Below are 14,037 nucleotides of genomic sequence, written 5' to 3' on the forward strand. Positions count from 1 at the left end.
AGTTGACATGATAAGACATTACCCTATGTTGACATGATAAGACATTAAACTTGCGGATAAGACATTAAACTTGGATTGTGAGAGATCAATTGACATGATAAGACATTAAACTTGCATTATGCTGCACAGCACTTGAAATTGGTGTTTAATCAGAATAAGCCAAAGATATCACTAAACAAAGAAAGAGAGAGAGAGAGAGAGAGAGAGAGAGAGAGAGAGAGAAAGAGAGAGAGAGAGAACAATCTACTCAACCACCGATATGAAGTCCCTTATTATTAGCCCATCACCTGTAGCCCAAGCTCGCAACCTTGTTAAAGAGACCTGGCAATTTAGATAGAAGAGAGGACTAGCCAGTGATTATAGTTGGAAGCTAGAGAGCTAGCCATGCCGGGCTGTGGCCACCATGACCGCCATGCCCCTTATCAGAGCTACCGCCATGGCCCTTGCCATGGTTGCCTCGATGGCCATTGTTATAGCCGCCCTTGCCACCTTGACCGCCATGCTGATCATAACCACCGCTGCCCTTGCCGCCATAGGTATGTGGCCCTTGTCCCCACCCACTACCAAAGGTGCCGCAGAGCCTAGAAAGGGGTTGATCTTCCTGCGATGGCGACAAATCAAGTGCTCCCTTCTCTTCCCAGCCAGGAACGCGCTGCAAAACGTCCTCCTTCACTCACAGGGAATTCATATGGGTCTACCATCGCTGGGTTATAGCTGTCTTCTTGGCATTCATGAGTGTCTGGTGAGGGAAACTCCAAGGGCCGCTGCAGGCCAAAAGCTGGCTCTCTCTCTTCTCCGGAATACGCTTCATCGCTACTACTGCGTTCGCGAGGCTCACCATTCCCATCACCAAAATCATGGCAAGAAGCAGCAGTGCCAGACCCTTGTTGCTACCCACATAAGAAGAGCTCACCATTGCAGTACTACAGCAGACTCAAATGCTACTGGCTAGTGAATACATTGCTAGAGGTGCAGAATGCAAGTGATGGATTTTCTCTCTCTCTCTATCTCTCTCTCTCTCTCTCTCTCTCTCTCTCTCTCTCTCTCTCTCTCTCTCTCTCTCTCTCCAAAAAGAAAAAAAACTCAACTCTCTCAAAGAGCGCGCTCTTTGAGAGAGTTGAGTTTTTTTTCTTTTTGGAGAGAGAGAGAGAGAGAGAGAGAGAGAGAGAGAGAGAGAGAGAGAGAGAGATAGAGAGAGACTCTCTCTCAGCACACGTGGGGCAAGCGTCCACTCACGAGCAGCCATGGCAAAGGGCGAATCTGCAAGAAGCACAAGGGCAGCCTACCTAAGAGGTTGACGAGCAGGCGGCCATCACCGAAGCGCGCAAAGGGGAAGCCCGGGAATGTCTGGCCGTAGGGGCGCTGTGTTGTCTGGGTCCCACCATTACTCGCTATCCGTAGAGCCCAACCATCTCTGCAATGTCCCGTGTTCGTGACCTCACCGTCAGGTCCTTTCTCACGAAGAAAACTCAATTGCCGAGTGCTCTCCCTTGCAAGCAGCGCTTCTTCAAATACCCTCAATCCCACAGGCATACTACTGCCTCCATCCTTTCCCTCCTTTCTCAGCAACAGACATGGGAGTTCGTGCGTGATTTGTGATGATTCATACGTGCGTCCCTCTACTCTGGTTTGAGTGTGCGATGAGTGCAATTATGGATCCTTCCAAGGGTGCTGCATCATCTGCGGAGGTGCTGGTATTTCTGATGCTTACTACTGCAAAGAGTGCACTCAACAGGACAAGGATAGAGATGGTTGCCCCAAAATTGTGAACCTTGGCAGTGAAAAATTGATTTGTTTTATTAACATAAGAAGTATGGTTTCAAAAAAAGATAGGTTAGTGCACTCTCGCAACCTTTTGCTTTGTCGTGCCTTATGAGGTTGGGGGGTGCTGCATACATACAGCTGAAATGTGTCATGCTTATTGTGGGTTATGATGGCATGTTCTTGCAGATGTAAGAGTGCAAAGAATGACACTTTTTAATTTGTGAGGTTTCCACTCGTTCAGATAGACAAACAAAAAGAAAGAGAGAGAGAGAGAGAGAGAGAGAGAGAGAGAGAGAGAGAGAGAGAGAGAGAGAGAGAGATAGATAGATAGATAGATAGATAGATAGATTTTATTATCGTCCTCGGAGGTCAAATATGACCTATGGGACCAAAGTTACATGTGATGTAGTATGTGTATGGTTGATGAGTGACTCTCGATGCTCCAAAATTGTAGTGATGAGAGTCGCAATGGAGAGCCCACACTTTGGCTGGGAGAGGAAAGTGTGTAGGTCTAAGTTATGGCTGAAAATGTGAGAGAAGCAAGCTCGGATGTGATCAAAAGCTGAGCACTCTAGTAGTGTGTGGTACTCAGACTCTCGAACTTGCAGTGAGCATAATGTGCACAATCGATTTGACTCTTCTCCATTGCCCCAACGCCCTATCTCGCATCGAAGGAAATGGGAGCTAAGCCGAATTGCTGCGATAGTGCGTATCGCGGACAAGGGAATAGGCTCAAGCATGTAAGTGTGAGTACGGTTTCCTCTCTCAGCGAAGAACATGGTTTTGTAGTTGGGGGCAATATAGGTGGTGTAATGTATGAAGCGTGACCCACCGGATTTCTCCCAAGCCGTAATACATTGGCGTTGTAGAAAAGCTTCATTCACTTGAGAGTCAATTGAAGCATCATGTAGCAAGTGTAATGCATCCCATCTCCCAAACCACTTCTTTATGTCTTGCATCCATCCCGTGCTCAAGATCTTGCTTTTATGCGTCTTTTGAACTTTTTTGCTTGCTTCCCATGCAATTGTAGGAAGTCGATGTGAGGGGTTTTGACGCATCTTTATCATGTACTCCACAACCCTTTCCATGCCCATAACCTCAATTGGAAGAGATCCCGACTCAAGAAGTAGGAGCATAAATGGTGTTTGTGTCTTAACTTGGAGAAAGTTTGTAAGAAAACGCTTTTGGACATTCTCAAACTCTTTCCAAGTAGACTTTGAGATGATCCCGCCCCACACTTCAACTCCATAAAGAAGAACAGGTGTCACCAATGCATCAAAAAGATACTTCTTGAGAACCCAACAGTTGATGTTTCCCACATTACACATGTTCTCAAATGCATAATATGCTCTCTTTCCCACTTCCAAACGACGCATAGCACATTCATGCCACTTGTGATTGGATGGAACCTCAAGGCCAAGGTACTTAAAGCTCTCAACAACTTCAAGTGTCTCGTTGTTGTACACGATGCATGTCTTCTCCTTATGGTTGGTTTTCACAAGTATAACCTTTGTTTTGGATTCATTTACAATCAGCCCACTATGCAAGCAAAAGTTCTCAAGGACAACCATAAGATTTTGTGCATCTTCTAAAGTGTGTGCTAGAAGCACTACATCATCCGCATACAACAAAAGCATGATTACCGCATTGCAAGTAGTGACCTCTTCAATGCCTTCTTCTTGTATAAAGTCAAGTACCATTTGTTCCAATTGATCGATGCATAGACCAAAGAGATTTGGTGACAATGGACATCCTTGTTTAACCCCAATAGTGCTTACAAAAATTTCTGAAATTTCTCTTCCCATGCGCAATTGACAAATCACCTTCTCATAGATTCGAGAAACCGCAAGCATAAACTCACTTGGCACTTGGAGTTCTTCCATCCTTCTCCACAAATTGTTACGTGGAATCATATCAAAGGCTTTCTTAAAGTCCACAAAACAACAATACAATCGCTTACCTTTCAACCGACTTTCCTCCATGAGAACACGAAGAGTGACAATATGATCAATGGTGCTATGGCATCGACGAAAACCCGCTTGTCCCTTTGCACGCTTGTCATTCTCTTCAGCCCAATCACTCAATTTCATCTCCATTATGCACCCAAACAAATTTGCCATAAGAGACCGAATCATTATAGTCCGGTAGTTGCTTACATTCTTTACATCCCCTCCTTTATGCAAAGGCTTAACCCAATTAGTACTCCAATCATAAGGCATACCATGTTGAAGTGCAAAGTTGAACATATCACACATCCACTCATGGGTAAAATCTCCCGTCCATTTGATCATCTCCGGCTTGATACCTTGAAGATCTCCCGCTTTGCGAGTGGCCAACTTTTCAAGCCCACCGCATACATCCTCAATAGTAAAAATAGATGGCATACATGGGAGTGAACCATAAAATGGCATTTTTTCAGTATTTTCTTGCTCATATAATTGCCTACAATGTGTGTACATATCCACTAGACTCAAGTTACCAAAATTCTCAACCCGCTTGCCTCTCAAGTTTCTCCAAAATCTTCCACATGCATGTGCCTTTTCTTGGACTTGAAATTCTTGTTGCTTTACTTCCCATCTTCTTTTCTTCTTTTGAATCAATGCCTTGTATGTATGCAAATGACTTTGATAGTTGTCTTTGTCCATAGTTGCATCAAGCTTTATCAAGGACTTTCGAGTATCTTGACATTCTTTATCAAACCACCTTTTGCGTGATCTATCTTTGTTGATACCATGGAGATGCTTTATGGCAAAGCATTCTTCCGCACAAGAACAAATAGCTTTCTTGAAAGCTTCCCATTTAGTTTCCAATGGTGCATCACATTGAAGCTTTGTCATCCATAATATTTGCTCAACCATTTCAATGTACATTGGTGCCCGTCTGAAATCCATACATAGTGATAACTTCTCTTTCCTTTGGCTGAGATTATCATGCTTAGTTGCTTCTCCACATGACAGGTCAATACATAAGGTGCGATGGTCGGATTCCGGGGTCCATTGACCAAACATAAAACTCTTTATGCGATACATGATGGCTTCAGAGAGTAGCATATAGTCAATCACACTATCCCCATTATGTCTTCTACATGTAAATCCATTGGTTCCACTCCACAAAGATACACCATTGGCAATGAGCATACCCGTGCTATTACACATGTGCAAAAGTAACTTTCCATAGTGATCCGGCTCTTTCTCATCCATTGAAGTACGATCATAAAAGTGAACTTCCTCCAACTCCCTTGAAATGTATGGCATATCAAATTGTTGAGTATCATGTTGCAATGTTTTTGTGCGAGCATTCATATCCCCAAATACAATAACATCACCTTCACCTTTGAAATAATCAATGTCCTCTTCCAAATCAGAAAATGGTTGATCTCTTTCCATGAAAGCATAAAAGGGAGAATCATGATGAGGAACGTAGCAACCGGCTACAAAAATGGGTGCTCTTTTTGGTGTCATAATTTTCAGCCATACATAACGTTTGTACTTGTCATCTTTCACAATTGATACAAAATCTTCCAATCCTTTCTTAACCATACATGCTAACCATCCTTGTCCTCTTTGTTGCTTGAGATTCTTTGACCACATCAATGAATGTACATTGTAATCCTCCAAGCCGTTAATCCTTTGTGTATCATGCTCCCAAGTTTCAACAAGAAGTACAACATCGGCTTTGCTTGTTAGTTCATCAATGCCAACCCCCGCATTCCATGGGTATCCATTACAATTCCAAAAGCATATTTTCAATTGTAACTCAGTCTCATAGGTCACGCATCCCTATTTGCTTGAGAGACTTGCCTCCTCCTTGGGCACATTTTCTTCATGAGAGATCTCCTTGTTTTTATTATTCTTTTCCTCATATGCCTTGCGACGCATATTTTGTTGCTTAATAGTGCAATCTTCACATACAAAACATTTTGTATCCCTCAAATAGATCCAACTATTATCAAGGATAATCTTTCGCTTGGTCTCATCCGGCATGGTGCATACAATTGGCTGTTCTCCCGAGCGAGGAGCTCCTTGCTTCCCCACTCTATGTGCTCCATAGACCATAACTCCGGACATGCCAAAGTGGGTTTTGAAGAAATCTTCAATAACAATGGCAAGAGAAGGAGGTGTCTCTAACTTCTCTTCGGGAATTCCACGAATAACAATGTTCTTGCAGCGTCGCTCCCATTCCTTCAGCTCCTCCACATCCACATTCTCAACATTGCTACCACATACATCAGCCCAAGACTTGTTTGTGCATACATTTTTCATGTCGCAAACATCCCGGCTCATAGTGTCAAATTTCTCCTCTTTCAATACATGGTCATGCTCTACTTTGTTCATCCGCTCCTTCAAAGCATTCAAGTCCACAAGAGAGCGTTTACATTCCTTGACTTCCTCTTCAAGTTGCATCAAACTTGTTGTTTGCATCTCAAGTGTCCTCTTGAGATTCTCATTCTCAACCACAAGTACCCTTAGTGTGCCATTCTCCATTGCAAGTGCTCGTAAGTCTTTGCCTTGTTTGTTTACGGTCTCCTGCAATGATACCAAGTACGCCATGATCATGATTTTCGATGTCGTTAGTTGAGTGGTTGTGTTGCTATCTCCACACTTAGGAGATTTTGGATCATTTTCCACAATGGTTGTGGACCTTGTTGAAGAAGAAGAACCCTTGCGAGTGCCGGAAGACATTGTATGTAAAATAGGAGATGAGAATCAATTTTGTTGAACCTGTTCACTTCGAAAATGCTGCTACAGAAACTCCTTCCATAACTCTAAAATTTTTTGTCTTTACATCAATGCGTAGAGGACTTCGTGCTCTTCGATTGAGGCTATAGATCGCCCAAATCGGAGTTCGGATGAAGAAGTTATGATCAAAAGAGTGGACTGCTGTCTACTAGGTCAAAAAACGGCTGCACTGAGAGAGAGAGAGAGAGAGAGAGAGAGAGAGAGAGAGAGAGAGAGAGAGAGAGATCGTGAGAGAGATCGTCAAGTGAGTGAGGGCAACACAAGGTTGTGAGAGCAGAAGCAAAAGCAACAGAAAGAAACGAGAGGAAACCAGCAGAGATGCCGTCCAAACTGGATCCCTCGCAGATAGTGGAAGGGATGACAACGACCTTGGCTTGACAATTCTGGACAGCAAGCTTGACGATAATGCATAGGCCCTTCTAGTCCTTGGCAGTCTCCTTGGCGATGTCCTCTCCTACCTTCTTGGGTGACAGGCTCAGAGGCCCGATCTTGGGTGGCAATGAAGAGGCATCTCCAACTTCCCTTCCTGTTAAACAAACAAAAACCACCTCCTCATATTCTTGTTGCCCTTTCTTTATCAGTATTGCATCTTCATCGTGGGTGCAAAACATGCATCACTCAGCTTCATGTGTACCGTCTAGTGGAGTTTACGGGTGGCTCCATCAATGGTGACTCTGAACTGGAGTTGTACTAGACGTAAGGGAGAAATTAGTGCCGCTGCCCTTGTCATCAAATCCCTTGAGGAGCCCGAGCACGAAGGGAAGAAGTTGAATGCATTGCTACAGTTGTTGCTCCTTGCGGGTCTGAAATAGTAGCTAAAAGTGTTATAATCGTTGCTCAAGAATGAGTATTGCTATGGTGGGCGCCTGTGCTCTAGTGTGCACACAGCCTTCTCTGAAGACAACTAGAGTTGCTCATGAATAGTGCTAAGGGCCTTGTAAATCCGCTCTAAGTTTCGTGCATCAATTATCCCCCTTCCTAATCTCGAAGAGGGTGAGCTCTGACAATCATTCCTGTCCATTTAATGCATAGTTAATACCACAATGATGAAGCCGACTAATAGAAATAGCAGAGATGCCATAATTTGCATTTATGACATTGTTATACTGCAGGTGATCCTCATGATTGGTGGCTAGTGGCTACTCTCATAATTGTATTGTCAAAATTCCTCTTATTAATCTGACCATGCAAGCCGCTGCAGCACTCGATTGCCTTTTTCTTCTTCTTCTTCTGCTTGCCTCAGTCCTAGCATTGGCATTAGGGTTTTTCTCCATGCTAGTGTGCCACATGAGCTCTTAGTGGGTTTACGACCCACAGATTCCTCTTCCTTCTCCTTATACATTTAAGAACATATTCAAGCACATTGGCAACATTTCTCTTGATGATTTGATCGAGACTGCCCATTTGATGCGTCCCTGTTCAATGGCAAAGAGCTCGCTGGCACAGTAAAGGAAATTCTTGGCACTGCGTTTCTGTTGGTGTCTCTATGGATGGGAAGGATCCCAAGGATTTGCAAATAGAGATTGACGATGGGGATGTTGAGATTCCACAGAATTATCTTAATTAATCTTAGGTAGGTGCCTCTCTAGAATGTAGTGCTGCTAAAGTAAGTTTCACTTTGTGGTACTGCTACTGGGTTTTTCTTGCAAATCATTTTTGGACAAATGTCAGCTTGTTATACTTCTAATGAGTGTATGCTCATCGTGGAGAGAGAGAGAGAGAGAGAGAGAGAGAGAGAGAGAGAGAGAGAGAGAGAGAGAGAGAGAGAGAGAGCACCGGTTCACATGCTTAAGACAATGTTCTCGGGAAAAATCGATTTCACAAACATCCATAGAGGAAAATTCTTAAAATAATAGCATTTTTTACAATTAAACTCTATTTTTATTTCTTCAATTATGAGATATGTATGGCAATTGGACTAAAGAGACTAAAGCCTAATCATAGCCCTAGGTCATGTTAAAAATGAATGGAGTATTAAGACTATCACTAAGAGTCTAGGACTAATGAGAAATGACCCTACATTAATCTAAGGTCAAGGCCAATTACCTATGATTAGCACACATAAAACCTAATTTTTTGATGAGTTAATTTTCACAAATCAAAGTGTTGAAACTTTAGGATGCCTAGCTTTTGAACATGAAAAAACCTTAGTTCTTGAATTTTCAAACCGGATTCTATCCTCTTTCCCTCCCTTCAATCGGTTGTTTTGAGTTTTCAATCGGCTCTAAAGAGAGAGAGAGAGAGAGAGAGAGAGAGAGAGAGAGAGAGAGAGAGAGAGAGAGAAGATCCTACAAGGTAGTTTGGTTGTGCTCACACGTTGGCTTGGTTTTCATGAGGACTAAAACTTAAGTGGGAGAATGTGCAAGGTGAAGTGAAAGAGAAGAAAGAGAAGTCAAAGATCGAAGTAGACCTAGTCAGCTTTGGCCGCTGGAAGTGAAAAGACTTTTTCTTGGAGATTCTCCAAGCTTAACATTTTGTTGTAAAGATGTTTTGTATATGATAAAAATAGTCGGTGATAATGATTGTTTATCTTTTTTTTTTTCAGAGAGAGAGAGAGAGAGAGAGAGAGAGAGAGAGAGAGAGAGAGAGAGAGAGAGAGAGAGAGAGAGAGAGAGAGAGATCTAAGCATCTTCTTTCACTTAATAGCGCTCTTCCTAGTGGACATACATGGTAGCTCTTGGTTTGGCAAGTCTCTATCATCTCCAAAAAATGGGATGTCAATACGATGCAACCCTTTTCCTCATCCAACTAGCAAGATTTCCTTACCACCTTGACTTGAGCAGACACAATCTCAAAAGAGATTGAAATTTGCCGCAAACAAATTATGGCCTTCTAGACATTTGCTAGATTTTTCCAAACAATGATCCAAAATGGAAAGGAGTCACATATTCCATCTTTATGAACTAAGATGTTCAATTGATCTATATTTAAGTTTCCAAAAAAAAATATTTTTGCCAGCAATGGTGACATGTATAAGGACGACTAGATTTTTATAATCATGATTGGGGAGCAATGGTGCTAACATTTATTGATTGGATTTAGAGAAATCTATCTCTCTCTCTCTCTCTCTCTCTCTCTCTCTCTTTCTCTCTATCTGTCTATCTACCTCTCTCTCTCTCTGTGATATCTCTTTTTAGAAAAGAAGTTTATATATACATGAGAAACTCACTTGGCAACTTTTCTCGGTTTTGAACTTGCTCAGATAAGTTCGCTCGATGTTTGGTAGAACTCCTTTTCCAGTATTGAGTTCATTGCTATATGAAATTATATTTCACACAAAGCCATAGTGATAAATCGAGGAATTTACATATAGCTTTTGTGCTTTTTGTTCTCAATGCTTTCCCTTCAACCTAGTAGCCAAGTCTTCTCATGCAAGAACTAAGTACCTCATTTGCCAGCATATCACACTTGACATGAGAAATGGAATAAAACTTCGTGCCTATATTATCACCCTCATCAATCATCTTCTCGTTATCTTCATATCTCGCCCTAGATAACATATCTACTACTGTCTTGTTGTCTTACCTACAAGGCATGAACTCGGGATTTAAGGACTTAATGTATGAAATCCATCGCAAAGAGATTAATCATTTTTCATTAGCCTTTGAGACCCTCATGTATGACCTCGTAGTGTCAAGACCCGCCTTAGCAGTTGTAGTGGGAGGATTTGCAATTGGGGTTGTCAGTAGAACCATGAGCAACACTAGCATGATGCATCATGGAGTAGTGCACATCACTGTAGGATATGCATGCTCATTCTAACAAGGATATATGCTTTGGAACAGCGTTAGAACCTACACAATGGCATGCATCAACTTCGGGAGACCCAGTGGACATAGGTTGAGATGAGTTTTCTTACTATACCACATGTACACACTGCTAGGATCTCTAGTAGTACCACTTATCGACACATTTACCTTTAAGTGGGAGATTATTGGGATAAAGGTAGTGTGCCTCTTACCCTGGCCAAACACATTAAAGACGTCCAATCGCCTATCACTTGTAGCACCTTATTCTTTACTAGGTAGAAAAATAAGGGGCTTTGTCTCACACATATTATGGTGAGTTTCTCCACCAACATCCTTTGTTCTAACTCTCTCCTTCTCCCTCTCTGCACACGCCCTGCATTTGTGCACTCTGCACTTCCTCCAACAACCTGAAAAAAATCCTATCACAATCGTCTATGTATTTTTTTACAAACTTACAACACCCTTTCAAATCCAATGTTTCATATTTCTCACCTCCTTCAAATCCTTTGATGGATAGATCATCAAATGAGAAGTATTGTGGTTTGAGAAATAAGGGTGAAAGCATGACTTGGTGGACACGAAAGCTGTGTCCAAGACATCATTATTCGACAAATTAATAGTTGTAATATGTTTGACAAAGATAGAAGAACCAAGGTGTGTGATATATCATTGGATAGCTCTTGAAGAGGAGAATCTAAAAAGATGTTTGACACCAAATTTAGAATTAATTTGCAAAAATTTTACCATGCACCACGTCCACTATAAGAGGAGTTGTCTATAACCGCTAACATTGCCGCGGAAAAACAAAGGAAAAAGGAGAGAGAAAAATTTGTTTGAGCGGCAATAACCGCGGCTATGAATGCGGTAGTGGTTTATCAGCAATAAGCGTAGTAATAGTCGCGGAAAGATACCCGTTGCTATTACCGCGACCATTGCCACTGTTATTACCGCGTGTATTACCGCTAAACGCCAATTCAAAAATAAAGGTGCTCATTAATTTGGGTGGCCCAAATGAGCACCTTTATTTTTTACCTGCATAAAACAATAAGACATCAACTGTTTTTTGGAAGAGTATAAGAAATACCAAAGAATTGAAATTAAATTTACTTTACCTTGACAATTAAAAATGTAGAAGATCAACTATTTTAAAAAGTTACAATAAAAAGTAAATAGTTGTATATACATTGTGCCACATTGGGACTTTACGAAAGTTTTGACAAAATATTTTTTTATCTAATCCTCGTCGTCGTCCAGAGGCACGTACGTTGAATCACTTTGACTCTACGTAAACCCAAACCAAATTAAACAATTATCCACAGCTCAAAACAATTCATACAAAATTACTTGTTTAAACTTACCGCTTATAATGGTCCAACGGCCGTGTCGAATTGCTTGCGAGAGATGTGGTTGTTTTCAAACAACCATCGCCAAGTATCAAATTCTGTATGTTTCTCCCAATACTTGACCATCTCTCTAGTTGGTCGAGAGAGAGTGACATTTTCCTAAGTTAGCAATAACAATACCAAATTATCAACTACAATCTTTATAATCAACAATGGACATTATAATTCAAATAACCTTACATATTTATCCTTCTAAGCTCCCTTGCCTCCTGATCCATAGTGCGTGGGAGTTTGTCTTGCGTGGGCCTCGCGTTGTTGTCTATATGATGAGCCCGTCGCAGCTTGATCGCTCTTCTCTTGAATTGCCCACTTCCACTCCACGTCTGCCATGTTGCCACCACGGTAACTCTTGTCTCGATCTCTGACGTGGTTGGCTGTTGTACGCCGCACACTGGACTGCTTGTTTTTTAGAAATGTCTTTATGTAACCCCTCCAACCATTGTTGTGAAAAATGTTGATCGGGGATGTTTGGAAATCTAGCTAACAGAGCGTCCTCAATGTACCGTGCATGATCGAGCACTTGGTCTCTGCACTTTATGAAACAATTCTTATACGTTGAATGTATAAGAATTTGTAGATGGCGTCGAAATGCCCTGCCCTGTGCTGTGCCGAAATCAATCTCCCCGTCATATTTAACCCTATAGTAGCGCCCATGCGTGTCTGGCACGGGTGTCAGTATCGTCGTCGTTTGCGTGAAGGGCAGCACGCTCTGAAAGTGGGGACTTCGTTCCCTCCCCACTACCAAAACATGCAAAACCACAAGATCCGCCGCCGCTTCGTCTCTCACGGCACTCGCTGCCCTGAGACGAGCGTCGATGCGCACAGCCAGAGGAGGTCCATCGACGATGTTCTGGCAAAGCCAGAGTGGAATGGAGTGACGTAGGACCCTATGATGGCATGGGAGTAGGGCCCTGCGATGCAAGGGGAGTAGGACCCTGCGATGGAATAGGAGTAGGACGATAGGAAGGGAGAGTAGAGGGAGGTGCCGTTGGTGCGAGGCTCTATAGGTAAGGAGTCCCTCCGTGACTCCCCCATGGTGTAGTGTGCAGAGAAATACCATAGGTCGCAAGCTGCTGTGGAGTGTAGCGGCCAAATAAATCCTTCGTCTAACGGAGGTACTGCTCTCATAAAGAGATAGCCCGCTGTAAGTCAGGATCTACGACCGGTGCAGGAATCTGAGAAGGGTAGGTGTAGGATGGCCATGCCTGCAAATAACAAAAAAAAAACCTATGACACTCATGGTTTAGGATTAAATACGTAGAAACATTATTTATTTCTTTGCTTGTTTTCACTAACTCAAGACTCGCGGGTCCACTGGAGGCGATGTCCACCCTGGGTGGGAGCCCACCTGAGATGTGAACCAATCAAAAGAAGAGCCAGTTGGCTGCTCCTCACCAGTTGGTCTGTCGTCTGACATCTACATTAAGCTTTCCACCCTACTCACTCATCTAAATATACCTACACAAGTATATTACCACACAAACACGTAGATACATATACATACTAGTAGACCTAAGTAGAGGCTAGTAGTGCCAAAGGTCAACTGCACCTCTTTAGATATCATCACAATCTCAACAATAGTAAAACCAAAGGTACATTTCGGTAATCCATGCATGAGTGGATCAATGACCACAATGCCACGATTAAAAAAGGATTATACCCAAGAGGAAGCATCTAGTCTTCGGCTGCTATGCTCCTGTACTTAGTGCCTACATACATGCATAAACAGATATATATATTCACACATATATATGTTAAGGTTGTAAATGTAGCCATCGTTTTGTGTTGGCTGCACCTAAATTCAACATCTTAGTGATCAATTGATCGTAACATTACAATTCTCTTCCCGAGGATACATATATTAGCACAAAAACACGTAGATATATACACATACTAGTAGACCTAAGTAGAGGCTAGTAGTGCCAAAGGTAAACTGCACCTCTTTAGATATCATCACAATCTCAACCGTGGTAAAACCAAAGGTTCATTGAGGTAATCCATGCATGAGTGGATCAATGACCGCAACGCCACGATTAAAAAAGGACTATACCCAAGAGGAAGCGTCTAACCTTTGGATGCTACGCTCCCATACTTAGTCCCTACATACATGCATAAACACACATATATGTACACACATATATGTTAAGGTTGTGAATGTAGCCATCGTTTTGTGTTGGGTGCACCTAAATTCAACATCTAAGTGATCAATTGATTATAACATTACAATTCTAATGAAATGCAATAAGTAATTCTATTTCTCTCACTCTATCTCTCTCACTCTATCTCTCTCTCTCTCCATCCCATAGTCATGTCTGCACCTCCATGTAAAGCAAGCACTCTCAGAGCTGAGAAGCCAAACATGGATGACATCTTCTGCCCAGG

At 42.3% G+C, this 14,037-nt stretch overlaps 2 pseudogenes; one reads left to right on the forward strand and one right to left on the reverse strand.

Moving 5' to 3' along the window:
* Positions 1 to 370: 370 nt before the first annotated feature.
* Positions 371 to 916, reverse strand: LOC147466230 (uncharacterized; annotated as a pseudogene).
* A 22-nt stretch (positions 917 to 938) lies between these two features.
* LOC147466231 (uncharacterized) lies at positions 939 to 1,833 on the forward strand (annotated as a pseudogene).
* The last annotated feature ends 12,204 nt before the right edge of the window (positions 1,834 to 14,037 follow it).

Source organism: Adiantum capillus-veneris, chromosome 1 (assembly GCF_014529385.1).
Source record: "Adiantum capillus-veneris isolate H3 chromosome 1, ASM1452938v2, whole genome shotgun sequence".
Lineage (NCBI taxonomy): Eukaryota > Viridiplantae > Streptophyta > Polypodiopsida > Polypodiales > Pteridaceae > Adiantum > Adiantum capillus-veneris.